The sequence below is a fragment of the Pelodiscus sinensis genome, chromosome 32 (assembly GCF_052426305.1).
Source record: "Pelodiscus sinensis isolate ZL-2025 chromosome 32, ASM5242630v1, whole genome shotgun sequence".
Taxonomy (NCBI): domain Eukaryota; kingdom Metazoa; phylum Chordata; order Testudines; family Trionychidae; genus Pelodiscus; species Pelodiscus sinensis.
The window spans coordinates 2,873,932-2,893,741 of NC_143083.1; the positions used below are offsets into that span (position 1 = coordinate 2,873,932).

A 19,810-nucleotide genomic window follows, 5' to 3' on the forward strand; every position below is an offset into this window, starting at 1 on the left:
TTTAAAACTATCCCTGTAACAACAGTCATCTTGCAGGATTGGCACCTGTTACCCTGTTCTGTCGTGGTGGAGTAGCCCTTCCTAATGCCAGCTGGGTATGGGGAGCCGTAGGCCTCTGAAGTGTAAGATGCTTTTGCAAGATATACAGTGAAATGCTATGGCCTGGGGGGTTAAGGCATTGGGCTAAGATACAGGAAGGCTGCGTTCCAGTCCTCAGTATTGCAAACTTCATGTGAATCTTGCATGCATTGTTTTCGTCTCTCATCTGGAAATCAAGGCTAATGATCGGTCCTTCTCCCACCTTTGCCTATCTAGAGTCAATTAACCTCACGATTTCTTATTGGTTAGTCGACTATTTTATGGTCTCCAGGGGGAGGGGTCTGAGCTCCCGGACCCAGAACTGAGCAGGGCTGCCTGCCTGCCTGGCTCCTAATACACTTTAAATGCAGAGCCGCAGCGGGGGTAGGTCCAGGACCCTGTGCAAGCCAGGACTGAGCTGTACTGCTAGCCAGCCTGCTAAAAAACTTACTGGCAAGGGAAATGCATGTTGTCTATAGCATTAACCTATATGCTTTTGCTTATCAGTTAATCGACTATACTATTATATCCCTCATCTAGAGTGTGTGCTCTTTGGAGCAGGTGTCTCAAATGTATAAATACAGCTCCTAGCACAATGGGTCCCTGCTCTCAATGATCCTCCTCCAGGTGTTACTATACTACAGGCAGTCCCCGGGTTACGTACAAGATAGGGACTGTAGGTTTGTTCTTAAGTTGAATTTGTATGTAAGTCGGAACTGGTACATATTGTAGGGGAAACTCTAGCCAAACATTTCTCCAGAGCTCAGTTTTATTCTCCCACACCTCACTTCCCTCAGTCCTTTATTCTCAAGCTGAGGTGTCTGCTGAGAAAAGCCGCTCCACGTCTCCCTGGTCTGCTGGGGGGAAGCAGCTAGTGCGGGGTTGCCTCACCCCGTTTGTTAGTAGGGATCCGATGTAAGTCAGATCCATGTAACCCGGGGACTGCCTGTATAAATAATAGCTCCTAATGAATGTATCATACTTCTTCCCACTCCTGCCTTTCAATATTATGGGGAGCATCTTTGGGAAGTGATGGGCTGGAAGAGTCAAAATTTCACTAACTGCTGCAAAACATATTTTAGTTTTCTTTTGTTGTTGTTGTGGCCATAATTTCACTGTCAGAGTGATGGTAATTACACCTCAGTGCTTCGATACCATGACAATGGGTACTCTGCTAAACCACATGCTAGAAAGAAATGGTGGGTGGGAGTTAAAACAGTACACCAGAGAGGAGTTCCCCTCACATCCAACAATGTGACGCCTACCCATTTTCTCGGGGTTGTAAAACGACTGACTGCTGTGTGACGGTAGAGGCAGAGCTGTTTTTCCAGCTCTGAGCTACCCTGTGAGGTTGAGCACTTCCTTGTTAGGTGGATAGTCTTACACCTGTGTTAAAAATAGTTTGTCTTAGGGCTTGGGTTCCCCCCACACCCAAGAAAGTTGTATTTCTTTAACCTAATGTCAATTTAGGTTGATTTAGTTAGATCCTTGTGTGGATGCACTTAGATCAGTAAAGGCTCAGTATGATTTTGTTTCAATTGTCTGGGAATTAGTTTAAGCTCCGCTAAAAGAAGGTGCCCGGAATCTGAAATAAGGGTGTCCACACAACACAGGGGTTTGCTCCGGTTTCAAAACTGACTGCACATGGTTCCTGTGCAGACAAGGCTTGAGAAAGGGAAAAGGACTGGCCCGGGTGTTTTCTTACTAACTTTAGCTCCTCCCAGTTTGGAACAGGAAGCTAAGCCTCAGTCTCATTCCTGCCAATGCCACAGCCACTTCTGTTCAATTTCAAATCATGTCAGTGTCAAAGCAGGTGCAGGGAGGAAGTTTGGTCGGGCAGAGGCTGAAATCAGGGCTGGTTCCCTACCCGCTCCGCCGGTGCTCATGAGGGAGGTGCTGAGAGAGGCCACAAGGGGTGGCTCTCAAACCCTTTTTAATTCCGCATGGCCAGTTTCCTCCAGTCCCAGGGGAAGGTTCCACTGCGCAGAGGCCAGATTTTGTGCTGCTGTGGGGGCACAGGACAGAAGGCAGAGCCCCAGGAGTGTCTTTGTGGGAGAATCACCTCCCAGATTGTGGACATTTTGGCTTCGGCCATAAATTAGAGCAGCCCTCCCTCCCCCGAGCCTTACCCTGCTGCCTTGGGTTGCGCTGCAGCCCAGATTTAAGAATGTAGTGCAGTGATGGGCAATTAGTGGGCTAAGGGCTGCATGAGGCCCGTCCCGGGTTCTACATGTGGCCCGCGAGATGTATTCACCGTTGTCCACGCGCAGAGTGGCCAGATTCTGCTGGTTTTCATCAATGTCAGTTTTTTTCCTACTAAAATGCCACGACTGTAAAGCCAGGGCACACTCCCTGGGCATCCAATCCAAGCCCTGCTATGGTTCAATCAGCATACCCCCGCCCCTAAAATTCTAGGCACGCCAGCGCAGTCAGCAAAACTGCCCTATCCCGGGAGACTGTCCTGTTTACGACAAATCCTGTGGCCACTGAGATGAAGGGGGGCCGCTCATACGGCCCACTCGCTAGCCTCGGTTGCCCGTCACTGAGGTAGAGTACATGGGCCATTCCGCCTCCTGACCATGAGCCAATTCCATCCCGGTTATGCCACTGTGCCAAGAGCTGTGATGGAGGGCTGCTCTGGGCTGTGTGTGCCAACTCTACACCACCTCTCCAGTAGGGGAATTTCCTGCTCCGTCCCCTTGATGGCTCTCATGTGCTGATAGGGGCATAGAACAGGCAAAAATCCGTCCCTGGGACTGTTCAGTTTAGAGATTTGCTCTGTGTTTGTACCGCACCTAGCAAAGTGAGCACCTGCTCCTTGACTGAAGCGCCCAGAGGCTATGATAATAAAAATAGTAATAATAGGACATGAGCATGGCAGAGGTCTACAGAATAATGGATTGTACAGAGAAGGCAGATCAGGGATCCCTATTTGCCCTTTTCCAGTGACGAGAGACCTGGGCGGTCATCCGATGTGAAATGCAACATATTGGAAACCAATATAAGGAAATGTCGTTCCCCACCCTATCTCACAGTTAGCATGTGGAACTCACTGCCACAACATATGCTGAGAGTTTAGTAAGTGTCAGAAAAGGTTAGACATTTCTCTGGACATGGTCGAATAGGATAACACTCTGCATTTAAAAATCACCAGATAGGTTTACAAATAAGGCTTCACAAACAATCCTCACTGGGATCTTTTTAATCTGCCTTTTGGATTTTTAACCTTTAGGAGGGTCACAGTTTCACGTTTTTCTCTGTAACCATGGGAGCCAGAAACTTCCTTTAAAAAAAAGGGAAGTTGAGATTCTCCCGTCACTCCAGAAGCTTGAGCTCACATCAGACACCAGCTGTCAGAAGGCTTGGGATAAAATAGGGAGAACTGGCAACACTGGTCCAGAGACCCAAACTAGTAGCATAATGGACGCTTCAGGGCTTAAGCCAGTCACTAGCTGCACGGGATGCATGTGAAGACATTTCCCCAGCAGCAGGGTTATTCCATTGAACGTTTTTTCATGCCTTCGGGCGACCCTGCTGCTGATCACTTCATGGGACACTGGACCAGACGGACAGTTGGCCTGATGCAGTCGGGCAATTCCTGCTAGATAGCTGCAAACACCTGAGGAGAGTGAGCGGTCCCCCCAGCTGCACCCCGTACAAGGGAGCAAACATGGCATCATTTTACATTCAAGTTCATTCCGCTCTCCATTACACCAGAACAACTCTGAATTAACTCCGTAAGCTCCTTGGGGCAGGGGCCGAGGGCCCACGGGTGGGCTGCTGAGCGTTCCTCGGCGAGCTCCTCTGCATGCTGACGGTCGCTGTGCAGCAGCTATGGCAGGACAGGCAGACATAGGGCCAGGCCCAGCTGACAGATACCCAGAAACACACACAAAGGCGGAGAGTCTCAAAGGTATTTAGATGCCTAAATTGAAATCTGTGGAAGTAGGTGCCTACATGCCATTGAGATCTGGGCTATAAAGACCTGCCATGCAGACAGTACAAACAACACACGTCACAGAACATACATATAGATAAACATATGCACACACACCAGAACATTAACTTGGGCAAACAAGTGTACATGCACAATTGGGCACACACACACACACACATTTAAACTACTCATGCACAACAACATGGTTTGTGTACATGCACACAGATGCTCAAAGGTTCAAATACAAACGCACAAACACAGCAATCCAAATCAGTGTTAGCATGTGTGGAAGTGCCCAAGGTTGGATTTGGATTGCAACTACAGAAGCAGGCCTCACACATATACAAAACACAATCAAATATATCCAGATATATAAGCTCACACAGCCAGGCCCAACTGCACAGATGCATATATCTGCAAACCAGGGCCCAGACCCAGACAAACACACACAGAAACATGCCCAAGTACTTAAACAAGCACACTGGCCGCTAATCCGCAAACGCATACAAGTAGGTGCCCTGTAGAAATATATGCAACTGCATTTATCTATTTATGCAAGCACACTGGCACACAATGCCCCTCCAAACACAGATGCAAATACACATTTCAATGCACACACAGCACCCTGCAGACATGCACATGCCCAAAAGTGGGGGTCTACCAATGCACACAGACAACCAGTGATTCACACCACTGTCCAACCCAGCCTTTGTACATGCACCCATGTGGCCACTGCCCCATCACTACAAACACGTGCTATTTCTGTGGCTTTGATTTGATTTCCCCTTGACTGCTTGTTCACTGCTAGCCAGTCACGCTCAGCTTTCCCGGGTGTGCTGGGGCCCGTGTCTTCAGAAAGAGCCTCTGTCGTGGGTGCCCACGTTGAGCTGCATTGGGCCTAGATTTTCTGACGTCCTGAGCACGCCAGCACCAGAGCAAGCCCTTGGACCTGGCAGGGGGATCGGCGCCTCTGAAGGTACAAGTGGGGCACCTTGGAATGTGTTTGTGGCGAGTGTCCATTGAGAACCTCAAGCTCACGGGGGCAGGGTCCACAACCCAGCCACGGAGGAACTCTCCACATGGGCAGCAAATCTGCTTCCACTGTTACCATGGTGCCAAAAGGCCTGACCTGAGAGGAAGGCCCCGTTGTGCTGATGGCCCCCAAGGCAAGTGTCAGAGTGGAACGGACAGAGTGGAAAGGGAGATGGATGTGCCGAGACCTACAGCGGGTCAGTAGGAGACTCGGGAGCAGAACCCGAAGCTGCTGTATTGGTGCTCCGCCCACTGGACTACACTCCCTCTCTTGACAGTATGCTTCGTCTTACCCCGATCTCCCGACGTGGATGGAAGGTAGCAGCCCCCCCAGGGTGGTGGAAGGCAGCAGCCCCCCTAGAGTGGAAGGCAGCAGACCCCCTAGGGTGGTGAATAAGGGACAGTGCTTCTCACTGCAGTGAGAAAGGGCAGAGTTAAAGTTGGAGAAGGCGCTAGCTTCTCCGAGCAAGTTCTGGCTCCCTTACTGCTCTGCTGATGCATCTCAGCCCCACCTGCGATTCCGGTCCTGGCCTTCCCCCGACCTCTGCCAACGTACCTTGATCCAGCAGCCCTCAGCTCTTCGACTCACAGCCCCTCTGGAGCAGAAACTAGCTAGCGGGAGCTAAGGCAGGCATGGAACGGGGGGAGGATGCAGAGATAGGCAGTGTGTTTCCAGTCTGCAAGGGGGGCGTCATGAATGCTTGTTAATATCCCTGCACGATCAAACACATTCCAGTGCAGCCAGAATACAGACTCCTCGGTTGTTTTCAACCTGTGGCCCGCGGACCCCTGGGAGGCTGCAGACTATGTGTAAGATTTCCAAAGGGGTTCTCACCTCCATTGGAAAATGTTTAGGAGTCCGCGAAAGAAAGTTGAAAATCACCAACCGAAGGCACTTCCGTGTTTGCAGCTCTGCACAGAAGAACCGAAAAGTAATAAAATAGCAAAAGCCTCAGCGCTGCCAGCGGGCCGAAGGGAAGGCCGAGGAATAGAGTAACATTAAGCAAAGACAGCCGAACACCCCCAGAAAACAAAAGGTCCCAGCAGCGGTTAGCTCCCTCACAATGTAAAATAAGCCTCCCTGAAGTCTGCAACCCACCGTGCCAGCCAAGACTCTCTCGGACGCCTTTTGCTGCTCCGGCGTGAGATGGATTCTGCAGAATTCCCCTCGGGAGGGGCTGCTGTATCGTTGCACTTTTGTTAGTTCCGTTTGCTGGTCACGGGAAATGAAGAGGAAGAATGAAAATACCCACGATCGCAGCCGGTCTCTGCAAACTTTTCTGACAGTGTTAGCCACCTCCGCCGAGGGGTCCCTTTGAACAGAGGTTTTGGCAGGACTAGAAAAATGTCCTGTCAAAACAATTGCAATGGCTTTCGTGTTCCCCTCCATGGCTGGAAAAATACTCTGTCCTCTCTGCTTCCCACTTCGTGGAGTCCACGCGATGAAAGTCTGCAGACACCGAGGGAGCATGGCATTGTACTTGACTGGGGCCACCATCGCCAAATGAGGTGTCTGTTCTTGGCTCTCTCATAGGCACGTTGGGCGAGTCACTTAGGTCCAAATTCACAGGAGCAGTTCGGTGCCTGCACCTCACGCGTAGCTGCCAAGTCCTTATGTCAGGTACTGCCGGGCTCCACAAAACTCACGCTGGACTATACGCTGTAGTAGGGATGTTAAAACGTGTGTAGCCGAGTAACCACGTAACTGCTGAAAATGTCCGTGGTTACACGCGGAGCCGCAGGCAGTGTCCCGGTGCCGGTGCCCATGGGGAACCAGCTTTTAAGCCGGCAGTGGCTCCTGCCTGCCCCCCTTCCCTCACGATACAGAGGCAGCAGTGCAGTGGGCCAGGTTGCTCCCTGGAAGCTGGGGCATGCCGGGAACTAGCTTTTAAGCCAGCTCTCTGGGAGTACCGGGAGCCTGCGTGTAACTGTGAAGGTAACGGATGAGCCCAGGCTCATCGGTACATTTTCACATCCCTACATCTGTAGGTGCCTTGAGTCACCTGGCACTCTGCTTTTCAGGATAGGTGCTGCCTTAGCACCTAAGTTCCTGCTTCTGGCCACTTGTGCTGCTGCCTCGCTGAGGGCTTCTGGGCACCATTACCTGCCCGAGGCCCAGCGTGGGCCATGAGCCAGGGGAAAGAGAGGCAGCCACCCGCATGCCTACTGGAGCAGGCTCCATTCCAGCTTCCCCTTTTGCTGGGGGGGTGAAGAAAGGCTTTGAACAGGGGGCTCCCTTCTCTCCAGAGGGCTCAGAGCAAGGATGCAGTCTGATGCGGGGCTGCCTCAGCGTCTCCTGTCCAAGCTGCACCTCCTGGTGGCTCGGGCACCCCTGTGGGAGACCCAGGGTCCAGTTGCTCTGCTCCTCATCAGACTGCCCCCCAGCTTGGGGTCAGAGCGTTCAGCTGACGGGTGGCAGATTCCCAGGGCAAGGCCTAAGCCCCCTCAGGCAGAGGCAGGATTGAACGCTAGTGGGAAGGGGGGAGGTTTAGAAGAAAAAATAAAAAAAGAAGAAGTTAAAAATCACCTAGAAAAGTTAGATTCCTGCAAGTCACCAGGGCCTGATGAAATGCATCCTAGAATACTCAAGGAGCCGATAGAGGAGGTATCTGAGCTTCTAGCTATCATCTTTGGAAAATCATGGGAGACAGGAGAGATTCCAGAAGACTGGAAAAGGGCAAATCTAGTGCCCATTTATAAAAAGGGAAATAAGAACAACCCAGGAAACTACAGACCAGTTAGTTTAACTTCTGTGCCAGGGAAGATAATGGAGCAAGTAATTAAGGAAATCATCTGTAAACACTTGGAAAGTGGCAAGGTGATAGGGAACAGCCAGCATGGATTTGTAAAGAATAAATCATGTCAAACCAATCTGATAGCTTTCTTTGATAGGATAATGAGTCTTGTGGATAAGGGAGAAGCGGTGGATGTGGTATACTTAGACTTTAGTAAGGCGTTTGATACGGTCTCACATGATATTCTTATCAATAAACTAGGCAAATACAACTTAGATGGGGCTACTATAAGGTGGGTGCATAACTGGCTGGATAACCGTACTCAGAGAGTAGTTATTAATGGTTCACAATCCTGCTGGAAAGGCATAACAAGTGGGGTTCCACAGGGGTCTGCTTTGGGACCGGCTCTGTTCAATATCTTTATCAACGATTTAGATATTGGCATAGAAAGTACGCTTATTAAGTTTGCAGATGATACCAAGCTGGGAGGGGTTGCAACTGCTCTGGAGGATAGGGTCATAATTCAAAATGATTTGGACAAATTAGAGAAATGGTCTGAGGTAAACAGGATGAAGTTTAATAAAGACAAATGCAAAGTGCTCCACTTAGGAAGGAACAATCAGTTTCATACATACAGAATGGGAAGCGACTGTCTAGGAAGGAGTACGGCAGAAAGGGATCTAGGGGTTATAGTGGACCACAAGCTGAATATGAGTCAGCAGTGTGATGCTGTTGCAAAAAAAGCAAACATGACTCTGGGATGCATTAACAGGTGTGTTGTGAGCAAGACACGAGAAGTCATTCTTCCGCTCTACTCTGCGCTGGTTAGGCCTCAGTTGGAATACTGTGTCCAGTTCTGGGCACTGCATTTCAAGAAAGATGTGGAGAAATTGGAGAGGGTCCAGAGAAGAGCAATAAGAATGATTAAAGGTCTAGAGAACACAACCTATGAAGGAAGGCTGAAAGAACTGGGTTTGTTTAGTTTAGAACCATAGAACTGGAAGAGACCTCAGAAGCTCATCAAGTCCAGCCCCCTGCTCTAGGCAGGACCAATTCCAACTAAATCAATTCTTAGAAAAGAGAAGACTGAGGGGGGACATGAGAGCCATTTTCAGGTATCTAAAAGGGTGTCATGAGGAGGGAGAAAACTTGTTCATCTTGGCCTCTGAGGATAGAACAAGAAGCAATGGGCTTAAAGTGCAGCAAGGGAGGTTTAGGTTGGACATTAGGAAAAAGTTCCTAACTGCCAGGGTGGTCAAACACTGGAATAAATTGCCCAGGGAGGTTGTGGAATCCCCACCTCTGGAGATATTTAAGAGCAGGTTAGATAAATGTCTATCAGGGATGGTCTAGACAGTATTTGATCCTGCCATGGGGGAAGGGACTGGACTCAATGACCTCTCGAGGTCCCTTCCAGTCCTAGTGTTCTATGAACCCAGGGAAGGGCTCTAACCATGGCCCACGGCCTCCAAAATGGAGATGAGTGGGGGGGTAGGGGAGAGGCTCCTTCTCTGTTCTGCATGGTGTGAGCCAGGCACCTGGCACCTTCTCACTGGACGTGACTCCAGGGGAGGGGTGCCCGTTCACGGATCACAGGCAGAGATAGACCCCTCCCTGCTGTGTAGATGCAGGCACCTCTCTCCACGAGGAGGGCAGGGCTTAGCTCACACCTGTCAGCGTGGCCCATTCCTAGCGTATGTGGCTCCCAGCATTCCCCCCATGGAGACCTCCGAGCTGAACGGGGCCTTTGTGATTTTTCAGGTGCCTGAAAGTCAGGCATTGAGACCCTCAGTAGCCCCGTGGACGGTGGGTGAACCTAGGGCTGGGGAAAGCAAGCCCCCAACCCCACCCCTTCTGCCTGAGGCCCTGCCCCTGCCACCCATAGCCACCATGGGAGCCTAGCTCCCCCACCCTTGCTGTAAGAGCAGCCCTCCCTGAGCACAGCTGGCCCACGGCCTGTAGACCTTCCCAGAGCACAGCTGGCCTGTGGCCTGTAGCCCTTCCCTGAGCACAGCCGGCCCATGGCCTGTAGCCCTTCCCTGAGCACAGCTGGCCCGTGGCCTGTAGCCCTTCTCGGAGCACAGCCGGCCCATGGCCTGTAGACCTTCCCAGAGCACAGCTGGCCTGTGGCCTGTAGCCCTTCCCTGAGCACAGCCGGCCCATGGCCTGTAGCCCTTCCCTGAGCACAGCTGGCCCGTGGCCTGTAGCCCTTCTCGGAGCACAGCCGGCCAATGGCCTGTAGACCTTCCCAGAGCACAGCTGGCCTGTGGCCTGTAGCCCTTCTCGGAGCACAGCCGGCCTGTGACCTGTAGCCCTTCTCGGAGCACAGCCGGCCTGTGCGCTGTAGCCCTTCTGGAACACTTGTGGGCCATTTCCCTGCCCTCCAGCGTATCTACCTCTCCCCCTAGCTTAGTGTCATCTGCGAACTTGCTGAGGGTGCAATCCATCCCCTCATCAAGGTAATTAATAAAGATGTTGAACAAAACCGGTCCTAGAACAGATACTTGGGGCACTCCGCTAGAAACTGACCGCCAACCTGACATCAAGCCATTGATCATTACCTGTTGGGCCCTACAGTCTAGCCAGCTTTCTATCCATCTTACAGTCCATTTATCCAATCCACATTCCCTTAACTTTCTGGCAAGAATATTGTGGGAGACCGTATCAAAACTTTGCTAAAGTCAAGGTATATCACATCCACTGACTTTCCCATATCCACAGAGCCAGTTACCTCATCCTAGAAGCTAATCAGATTGGTCAGGCATGACTTGCCCTTTGTGAATCCATGTTGACTATTCCTGATCACTTTCCCCTCTTCCAAGTGCTTCAAAATGGATTCTTTGAGGATCCCCTCCATGATTTTTCCAGGGACTGAGGTGAGGCTGACTGGTCTGTAGTTCCTTGGATTGTCCTTCCCTTTTTAAAAGATGGGCGTTACATCTGCCTTTTTCCAATCATCTGGGATCTCTCCCGATCTCCATGAGTTTTCAAAGATAATGGCCAAAGGCTCCGCAATGACATTTGCCAGCTCCCTCAGTATCCTCGGATGCATTAAATCCGGGCCCACTCCACTTGTTTCCCATCTGTCAAACGGGGCTCATATTCCTTCCGTTGTCCAGTGAGGATGCGTCCCATGGGGCAGGTCTGCTCCTGGCTGCACAGCACCGCACCCGATCCCAGCTAGGGAGTGGTGTATTGCAAATAGCAACGATCATGTTTGCAGATCGGGGAAGTTAGAGATGGAAGAGACCCGCTGAGTAACTGGGGTTGTAAGTGGGAGGCAGCGTGGGCCATGGTCTAATGGATTGTGTCTAGGGCCCAGAGATTTGTCTGTAGGTCTGACCCTGGACAAGGCACCGTGCCTCAGTTTCCCATTTGTGCACTGAGGAATAGTGCTTACCTGCCTTTGTAAAGCTCCAAGAGAGCTGCAGATGGAACGTGATCTGTAAATGCAAAGAGCTGCTGTTATTGGTCCGTTCTCTGATTGTTCCCGACAGCCACAACTATTCACAAGCCCTGGACAACACCCCGTCACACTGAGGGTGTTTCTCCTCCCAGCAGCTTTGCATCTCACTCGAGAGCCCTGGCCCTTCCGGTCAGGCCTGTCCCTTTGGTCTATGTTTGGACATGGGAGCGTGGCCTAGTGGTGGATGGCAGGCTGGCTGGGTCACTGGTGTTTGGGGGAGGGACCCAGGGGTGCCGCTTGAGTCTGGGTTTATTGTTTCGGTTCTTTCAGTGCCTGTCAAGAGGCGTGACCCAGAGCTGGGGGTGGGAGAGCCCCTCCATGGGGAGTTTGTAGGAAACCAAAATCTGAGTAAATCCACTGGGGTGCAGCAATGGTTCTGGCCACGCCTGCCACGGGGGGGGGGGGGGGGGAGGGAGGGCTCTCTGGCCCCTTCTGAAGGCACAACCCTCCATCTTAAATCAGAGGAGGTCCCAGGATGGGTTGTATCTGATGATGGGGCTGGTTTTGCTGGCTCAGAGATGGGGGAGAAGGGAAAGCTCTCTCAAACATTCCCTCCAGCCTGGTGGATTTCCCAACAGGCTCCCAGAAACGGTCCTCAGGAGCGTAATATTCAGCTGTGCCACGCAATGGAATATCAGCCACTTCTCGAGTTCACCTGTGGCAACCTCAGCCTAATACTATTCCTTGTCTGCATGCAGGAGTGGGCCCGCTTTCCTTACAGAGGTCTAGTTAGAGCCACACAATCCTCCCACCGGTATGGATGCAGTTACATGTTATAAACGTGAGTTATATCTGTATAGTTACAGCGGGAATAGGCTGTATCAACTATGTAACTGCATCCATACTGGGGCTAGCCTGGTATGACTATACCAGAGAAAATCCTGGGCCCCTCACTAGGGCTACATCTAGACTGTTAGCCACTTTCGAAAGAGGCTTTTTCAAAAGATACTTTTGAAAAAGCCTCTTTTGAAAAAGAGCATCTAGACTACAACCAATACTTTCGAAAAAAGACATTATTCCTCGTTAAAATGAGGTTTTCCACGGTCGAAAAAAACTGCTGCGTTCTTTCGATTTACTTTTGAAAGAACGCGGTAGCAGTCTAGTTGCAGGGGAAGTTTTTTCGAAAAAAGGCCACTTTTAAAAATAAAAAACCTGTAGTCTAGACACATCCTAGCAGATTGATACTGTTTGTAGCCCAGACCTCGGCCTGTTTTTCCTTTTTGTTAATTTCTTTCCATTGCTCCTAGCCCGGCACATTGCAGCCACGGTAACTGGTCCAACTATGGTCACAATTCCATCATGTGCCTTGTGAGGTCTGGTGTTTCTCATGAAGACCCAGCTGCTGGAGTCATGTGATTAGCTGAGAATCCCAGCACTCATTACAGGCAAGAACAAAGGACATTTCTAGTGGAGAAAAGGTTGGAATGCTGATCCTTAAATGCTCCAGCACCCGCAAGTGAATCCCAAGAGCCTGATATCTTAGATTTTCCCCGAATCTCATGATTTTCAAGCCAGTCTTCTGACTTTCCCTGACCTATATGTTCTGAGCACTTGGGGTTGGCAATACAGCGAGAGAAGGCAGCTCAGGTCAAGAAAGGGGTTTACTCCCCCTGACACCAGCTGGGTCATCGTGGCTGCTTTGGAGATGGCTGCTTGCTTTCTTCCCTCCTGTGTAGCCATCAAGGAAAAATGCAAAACTATATTTTGGCCTGGAATTTCTGCCTCGGGTGCTCTTGGCTTTGGCCTTCTGGCTCTAAATTGCTGCAGACCATTTCTAAACCAGGGTGATCTGTGAGGAGGAACCCAGTTTGTCAAGTGGCCCTGTAACCCGCTGCCCTAGCGGTCACCCCGAGTCCGGGTGGCCCTCGTCCACAAACGGAGGCGTGGACTCCTACGTCGCCTCCTGATCCCGACCTTCCGGCCAAATCGCAGAGAAAACCAGGGCCTGTACTGGCCTGTGGGCGCCGGGAAGGGGGTCCGGGCCCTCCCTCACTCCGAACCCCGACCCAGGGCCCTGAGACGGGGACGCTAGTCCCTAGTCAGTGGAGGGGGTTACGTTCCCCCAAACCCTCCACTCGCGGGGACCACGGCCCCGCCCTGGGTCACTTCTTCCCGGCTTCTTACGCGTCTGTTCCCCAGCGAGGGGATAGACTCACTCTGCGTCCTTGCCCCCGGCGGGGCGTCTGTTGCCGCGGTTCCCGAATTGCTCCGGAGCCACCCGGTGAGCCCGAATCTCCTCCCTTGCCTCCGGTGCTCCCCCCTCCTGTCTGTGGCCGGCCGCCTTTTGAATCTCCCGCTCCCCGGCGGGTCCCGCGGTTGGCGTCCTCCCGTGCTCCCGGGCCCCGCCCCTCTCCACGCGCTCCCCGTCGCCTCCCATGACGTCATCGGCGGGCGACGGGTACGCCGGCGGGCTGCTGGCTGCCCCGACCAGGGACGTTGCTCCTGGGTTCCCCGTCTCAGTGCGGGGCGGCGTCGCTCGTGTGCCCGACCCGTCACAGGCCCTTCTATTGGTAGCCTCAAATCCCAGAGGTGGCAGTCGATCCATGATGTGCTTTCACAGCTGCCCATGGGTGGGTCCCAGCCCTGTTTCCTGACCAAGAGGCAGAGGCACAGTGTGCCAGCTGTCCGGGTGGAGCCTGCAGCCACAGGCAGGGCATATCCCTGCAGCTGTCATGGGAGGCACAGCATGCCAAGCCAGCTCAGAAGAACCAAACAAATCGCTGACCTTGAGCCTTGGCACCTCCATCACTGAGGAACCATTGCAGGAAGCGGGGCCAGTGGGAAAGGGAAGGGGCTGCCCCATGCCTCAGTTTCCTCACCTGTAAGGTGGGAGTAATGCTATGGAGCTAGCTCCCAGGGAGGTGGATGTTCCCAATATGGAATATGAGCATCCATTGAATATTATCAAAGAGGGAGAGATTGGATGACCAACCTGATTGCCTTCTATGACAAGGTAACTGGCTCTGTGGATTTGGGGAAGGCGGTGGACTTGATATTCCTTGACTTTAGCAAAGCTTTTTATAAGGTCTCCCACAGTATCCTTGCCAACAAGTCAAAGTAGGTATGGATTGGCTAAATGGCCTGTAAGGTGGATGGAAAGCTGGCTAGGTAGTCAGGTTCAATGGGTAGCGATCAACGGCTCGATGTCTGGTTGGTGGTCGCTATCAAGCGGAGTGCCCCAGGGGTTGGTTCTGGGGCTTATTTTGTTTAACATCTTTACTAATGGCCTGGATGAGGGCATGGATTGCACCCTTAGCAAGTCTGTGGATAACACTAAGCTGGGGGAGAGGTAGATACGCTGAAGGGCAGGGAAGGGTCCAGAGTGACTTGGACATATTGGAGGATTGGGCCAGAAGAAATCTGATGAGGTTCAACAAGGAGAAGTGCAGAGTCCTGCACTTGGGACGGAAGAATCCCAAGCGTTGTTACCGGCTGGGGACCGACTGGCTAGGTAGCAGTTCTGCAGAAAAGGACCTGGGGATTACAGTGGATGAGAAACTGGATCTGAATTAACCATGTGTCCTTGTAGCCAAGAAGGCTAATGGCATCTTAGGGTGCATGAGGAGGAGCATTGCCAGCAGAGTTAGAGATGTGATTATTCAGCACTGGGGAGGCCACATCTGGAGTATCGCGTCCAGTTCTTGGCCCCCCCACTACAGAAAGCATGTGGATGCATTCGAGAAGGTCCAGTGGAGGGCAACAAAAATGAGGAGGGGGCTGGAGCATGTGACTTACAAGGGGAGGCTGAGGGATTTGAGTCTATTTAGTCTGCAGAAGAGTAGAGGGAGGGGGGATTTGAGAGCAGCCTTCAGCTACCTGAGGGGGGTTCCGAAGAGGATGGAGAGAGGCTGTTCTCAGTGGTGGCAGAACAAGGAGCAATGGGCTCAAGTTGCAGTGGGGGAGCTCTAGGCTGGATATTAGGGCAAACTATTTCCCTAGGAGGGGGGTGAAGCCCTGGGCTGGGTTCCCTGGGGAGGGGGTGGAATCTCCATCCCTAGAGGTTTCTAAGTCCCAGCTTGACACAGCCCTGGCTGGGATGATTGAGTTGGGGTTGGTCCTGACACTTGAGGTCAGTTCTAGCTCTAGGATTCTGTCTCTGGAGGAGCTCCGGGGACCTTGCCAGCTCTGTGCCTGGGGTGTGAGGGAAAAGACTTCTGAAGGTAAAGGAAATTGGACAGAGCTGGCTGGGAACTTCAACAACTTTTCTTGTCCTAAATCAGAACGGAAAGTCGACATCTTGAGAGTTTTTGTGACCTGACAATCTGAAAAGAACATTCAGGTTGATAGAAACATTTCATTGCCCTCGTTTGGGAAATGTGTCCGTTGGATTTGTAACCCTTTATTTGTTTAAATGATCGTTTGCTTAAATCTCAACACAACAAGTCATTTTAAATGGAAAAAAATCCGTCCTTTCCTTTCGAAATGGAGACAATGGGACCGTTCAATACCTTGGAAACAGTTCCCTGCAATTTTTTTCAAAATGAGAAACCCAACCAAACCAGTGCTTGCCCCCCTCCCCCAAAAAGTTTCAGCTTCAATAAAGCAGCGTTTTCCACTAGAAAACATTTAATCGAAAAATATCCAGCTGCCTCCAAAATGGGCTTCCCTTGTTCTTTTTGGAGAACATTGCTATTGGCATGTGCAGCCATGGCAGGAAGTGCAGTTAAAATGCCTGCAGGTGAGCTAACCTGCCCTCTCGCTCCTGCAGCCTTCCCTTTCCTTCTAGCTATTTCTCAATCATTCCATTTTGAAAAGAGTCCCCAAGTCACTTCTAGACCGGGCTGCAGCCACCCCTGCTGGGTGGGGGCTGCACATTCCTTGCCTTTTATTCCCTGCTGACTCATGCTCTGCTCTTGTGGTTTGTGACATCACCAGCAAACGCTCCCTCATGGGGAATCTGGGATGATCGACTCAGGCCGAGCCCGGGTGAGGGGGGCAGGTGTGTTGGGTCCCGTACGCTCACAAGCTGAGGGAGGGAGCCTGCTCGGTATAGACCCCAGGCGCACAAGCCGTGCAATCACCATAACAAGTGCACCCCTTTAATGAACATCCACCTGAGCAGTCCTGCTAATTGGATGAATAGACAAGCCCCTCCCTTTTTCCTTGTGTTCCACGTGTGCATGCACCGATAATTGTACAACTGCACGGGCAGGGCAGGGTGGTGGAGGGCAAAGCAGGGGCAGTGACTGGCAGCCGGGCTGCACAGGGGTACGTGAGCACACAAGGGAACAGACCGGTCGGTTTTAATTGCCTTTCACGCAATGGGCTCAAAGCAGGCTGCATATGCTCATTCATTAAGCCCCTCGGTCTCTTTCTGCTTGTAATGTGGCTGTGTAGAGCGAGGCAGAGAGGGGAAGTGGAAGCCAAGACAATCCCTGCTGTCTACTGCAGTCCTAAAGTCCAAGGGAAGGCTGCCTGCCTGGTTCCATTTGCTACTGTGCAGGAGCAGATGCAGCCTCCATGGCGGTGGTGGCGGGAGAGCAAACTTTAGAGGCCGGTTGCTAACCAAACTCAGCAATACAATCAAAGTCAGCATCTAATGACGGTGAAATGGGCTCGGGGCAGCTCTCAGGCCCACTGCTAGTTCACACCCCTCCCTTCCTTCAACCACACGTGCTGAGCGTGTCCCTTGTGATCCACCCACAGGGCCTGAGAGATGGGCCCTTCTGGGTCTGGACTGATGCTTCATGGCGAAGGGCGGGGGAATCGTGTGCCGTATTCACTGGTACTCACCTGTAGGTAGTCCCAGAGCTGCATGCGCTGGGGCTGGCGACCCACCTACGCAAACAGAGTTTTAAACTGGAAGGAGAACAAAGCGCTGACAACATAGTGCCACAGGGAGGTTGGGAGCAGAAAATGGCCCCCAGAGTGATCCAAAGGCTGGCCTGTGGAGCTTATCAGAAAGGTTGAAAGGCGACTTGATCCCAGTCTGTAAATGGCTACCCAGAAAAGAGAGTTCCGTTGGCAAGAGGGCTCTTTATTGCAACCGAAAAGGACGAACAAGCGGAAGCGATGGAAGTTCACACTGGGGCTGTGTCTACATTGGCACCCTTTTCCAGAAAAGGGATGCTAATGAGACAAGTCGGAATTGCAAATGCTGCGGGGGATTTAAATATCCCCCATGGCATTTGCATGAACATGGCTATGACGGACCCAGGAGGGTCCGCACTTGACCCCGCGGGGGGAACCCCCCCGCGAGGGGAAAAGCGGCTGCAGCGGCCGCCGAACGCGCCCAGGCGGCAACGCTGGGGGCCGGACGCCCCGCAACACCGAAAGGAGCGGGGAGTGGGAGGCGGGGCCGAGCGCGAGCGGCCAGGAAGCGCCCGCCCTTGCCACCCCGATTGACACCCCAGTCAGGCACCCGGGAGCGCACCGGGACACCCGGGAAGGGGGCCGCGCCGGGGGGGGCGGAGCTAACCCCTCCGACGTCATCCCCCGGCGACTATAACAGCCGGTGACGTCCCGGCAAGAGAGGGGGAAGAGGGCAACGGCGGGCGCCCTGGCGTCCAGGAGCACCAAACCCCCAGCCCTTGGGACGACTCGGCGAGACGGACTCGGCAGTTGGCAGCTCGCCCTGGGACGTGCCCGACGACTCCGGCGTGGTGAGTCACCCTGGGCTTGTTCCGCCAGCGGGACAGGTCAGCGGGGAGTGGAAGGAGCCCGAGGCGGGGCCCCTGTGGCGCCCGTGGGCGGACGAGTTGAGGGCCGCAGCCCCGTCCGCCGTGGAGGGCGACAGCTAGTCGCGGGCCTCCACTTAGGGCCTCGGGCTGGGACCCTGAGGTGAGGGAGGGCCCGGGTCCCCCACTCCCCTTCCCCTTCCACGCCACAACCCTCCCCTACTCTGCCAAGTCGAGGAGCAGGAAAAACAGACGAAGGGGTCGCAGAGCCCCCCCAGTCCCTTGGGGGCTGAGGGGTGATCGCCCCCGCAGCTAGAGACTACTACACAGACCCCAGGTGGGGCGACCAACGAACCTAGTTCAGGCGGGAGGGGTACGCTGGGCCCCGCCCTCTCCCCTGACTTGGGCCGGGAACGGCCGGGAGAGAAGGGGCTAGGAGCTCGCACCCCGGGAATCCCGCCACACTGGCTGCCGCTTTTTTCTGGCTCGGGGCTTTGCCGGAGAAAAGCGCCAGTCTAGACGGGATCTTTCGGAAAATAAAGCCTTTTCTGGAAGATCCCTTATTCCTGATTTTAAGAGGAATAAGGGATCTTCCGGAAAAGGCTTTATTTTCCGAAAGATCCCGTCTAGACTGGCGCTTTTCTCCGGCAAAGCCCCGAGCCAGAAAAAAGCGGCAGCCATGTTCATGCAAATGCTGCGGGGGGTATTTAAATTGCATTTGCAATTCTGACTTGTCTCATTAGCATCCCTTTTCCGGAAAAGGGTGCCAATGTAGACACAGCCTGGGAGTAATGCACATATTTCAGGGGCCATTGTTTCGAAATGACTAAATTTGACTTAAGAGCTCTCAATTTAACAAATCCAAACTTGCGTGTCCTCACTACAGGGACGCTTAGGGTTACCAGGTGGGTTTAAAAAAATACCGGACATATGTGATCTCAAAACGGGATGGGAGGGGGCTGGCTGGGAAGGGGTCAAGGGAGCACGGCTGGCTGGGGGAGGTGTGTGGGGGGGAACTGGCGGGCGGGGAGTGGGGCTGGCCCGGGCACATGCAGATCCCAGGGTGATGCCCATCCCGTGCATGGTCCCGGGAGGGCGCACGGGTGAGTCCGGCCCCAGGGATTCCATCCCGCCCCAGCCCTGCCCCCCTCCACTCTACTGCGTAGTTGCGTACTGCCTGGCTGGTAGATACACTCACACAGCGTGAGCCAGGCAGTACGCAACTACGTACTGATACTCATGATAATAATAAAACTTACTTAGAAAGTACCAGACATTTACATGTCCGGTATTTTCTCAATTTGTTTCCTGGACAGAAAGTTCAAATACCGGACTGTCCGGTTCAGAACTGGACACCTGGCAATCCTAGGGATGCTTCGAATGTGGTCCGAGGCAGGCTCCGTCAATGTGGACGCGCTGCCTCGGACTCAGAGCCTCAGGAAGCTCTCTGGGGAGCTGCAGGAGGCCTCCCGGGGGCCTATTAGTTCGAATTAGCAGCACTGGAGCGTCCGCCCTAATGTTATTCCGAACTTACAAGTTCAGGAATTAGCGCCACTCCTTATGGAAAGCAGGACTACAGAGTTCGAAAGCCGCGGTCCCTTATTCCGGGATAATGGGCTTGGTACTGTGTATGCCCCGCTTACTATTTCAAACGTGGAGTGGGGGGTATTTTGGTTTAAAATGCTAATGCAGACCGGGACAGGCCATTAACTTTTGGAACCACTGGCTTAGGGACAGAATGGACTCTGGCACTTCACGTTTTTGAATCAAAATGGGGCATTGTGCTATGAGACGCTACGGCTCAGTCGGAAGGGATGGGCTTAAGGCAGCAGAGCAAGGGTGCGATTCTTCCACTAGGCTATGCAGGTCAGGCTAGGTGATCACAACGGCTCCTTCTGGCCTTAAAATCTATGTCTGGTCATGGCTCACTTCTAAGCAATGCTGG

At 52.7% G+C, this 19,810-nt stretch overlaps 1 long non-coding RNA gene across 1 annotated transcript; it reads right to left on the bottom strand.

Moving 5' to 3' along the window:
* Window positions 1-7,378: 7,378 nt before the first annotated feature.
* Window positions 7,379-13,556, bottom strand: LOC142819048 (uncharacterized). Its single transcript, XR_012896738.2, has 3 exons — window positions 13,405-13,556; window positions 11,183-11,225; window positions 7,379-7,515 (listed from the first exon to the last, which is right to left on the bottom strand). It is a non-coding gene; the product is annotated as an uncharacterized LOC142819048 (long non-coding RNA).
* Window positions 13,557-19,810: the final 6,254 nt, after the last annotated feature.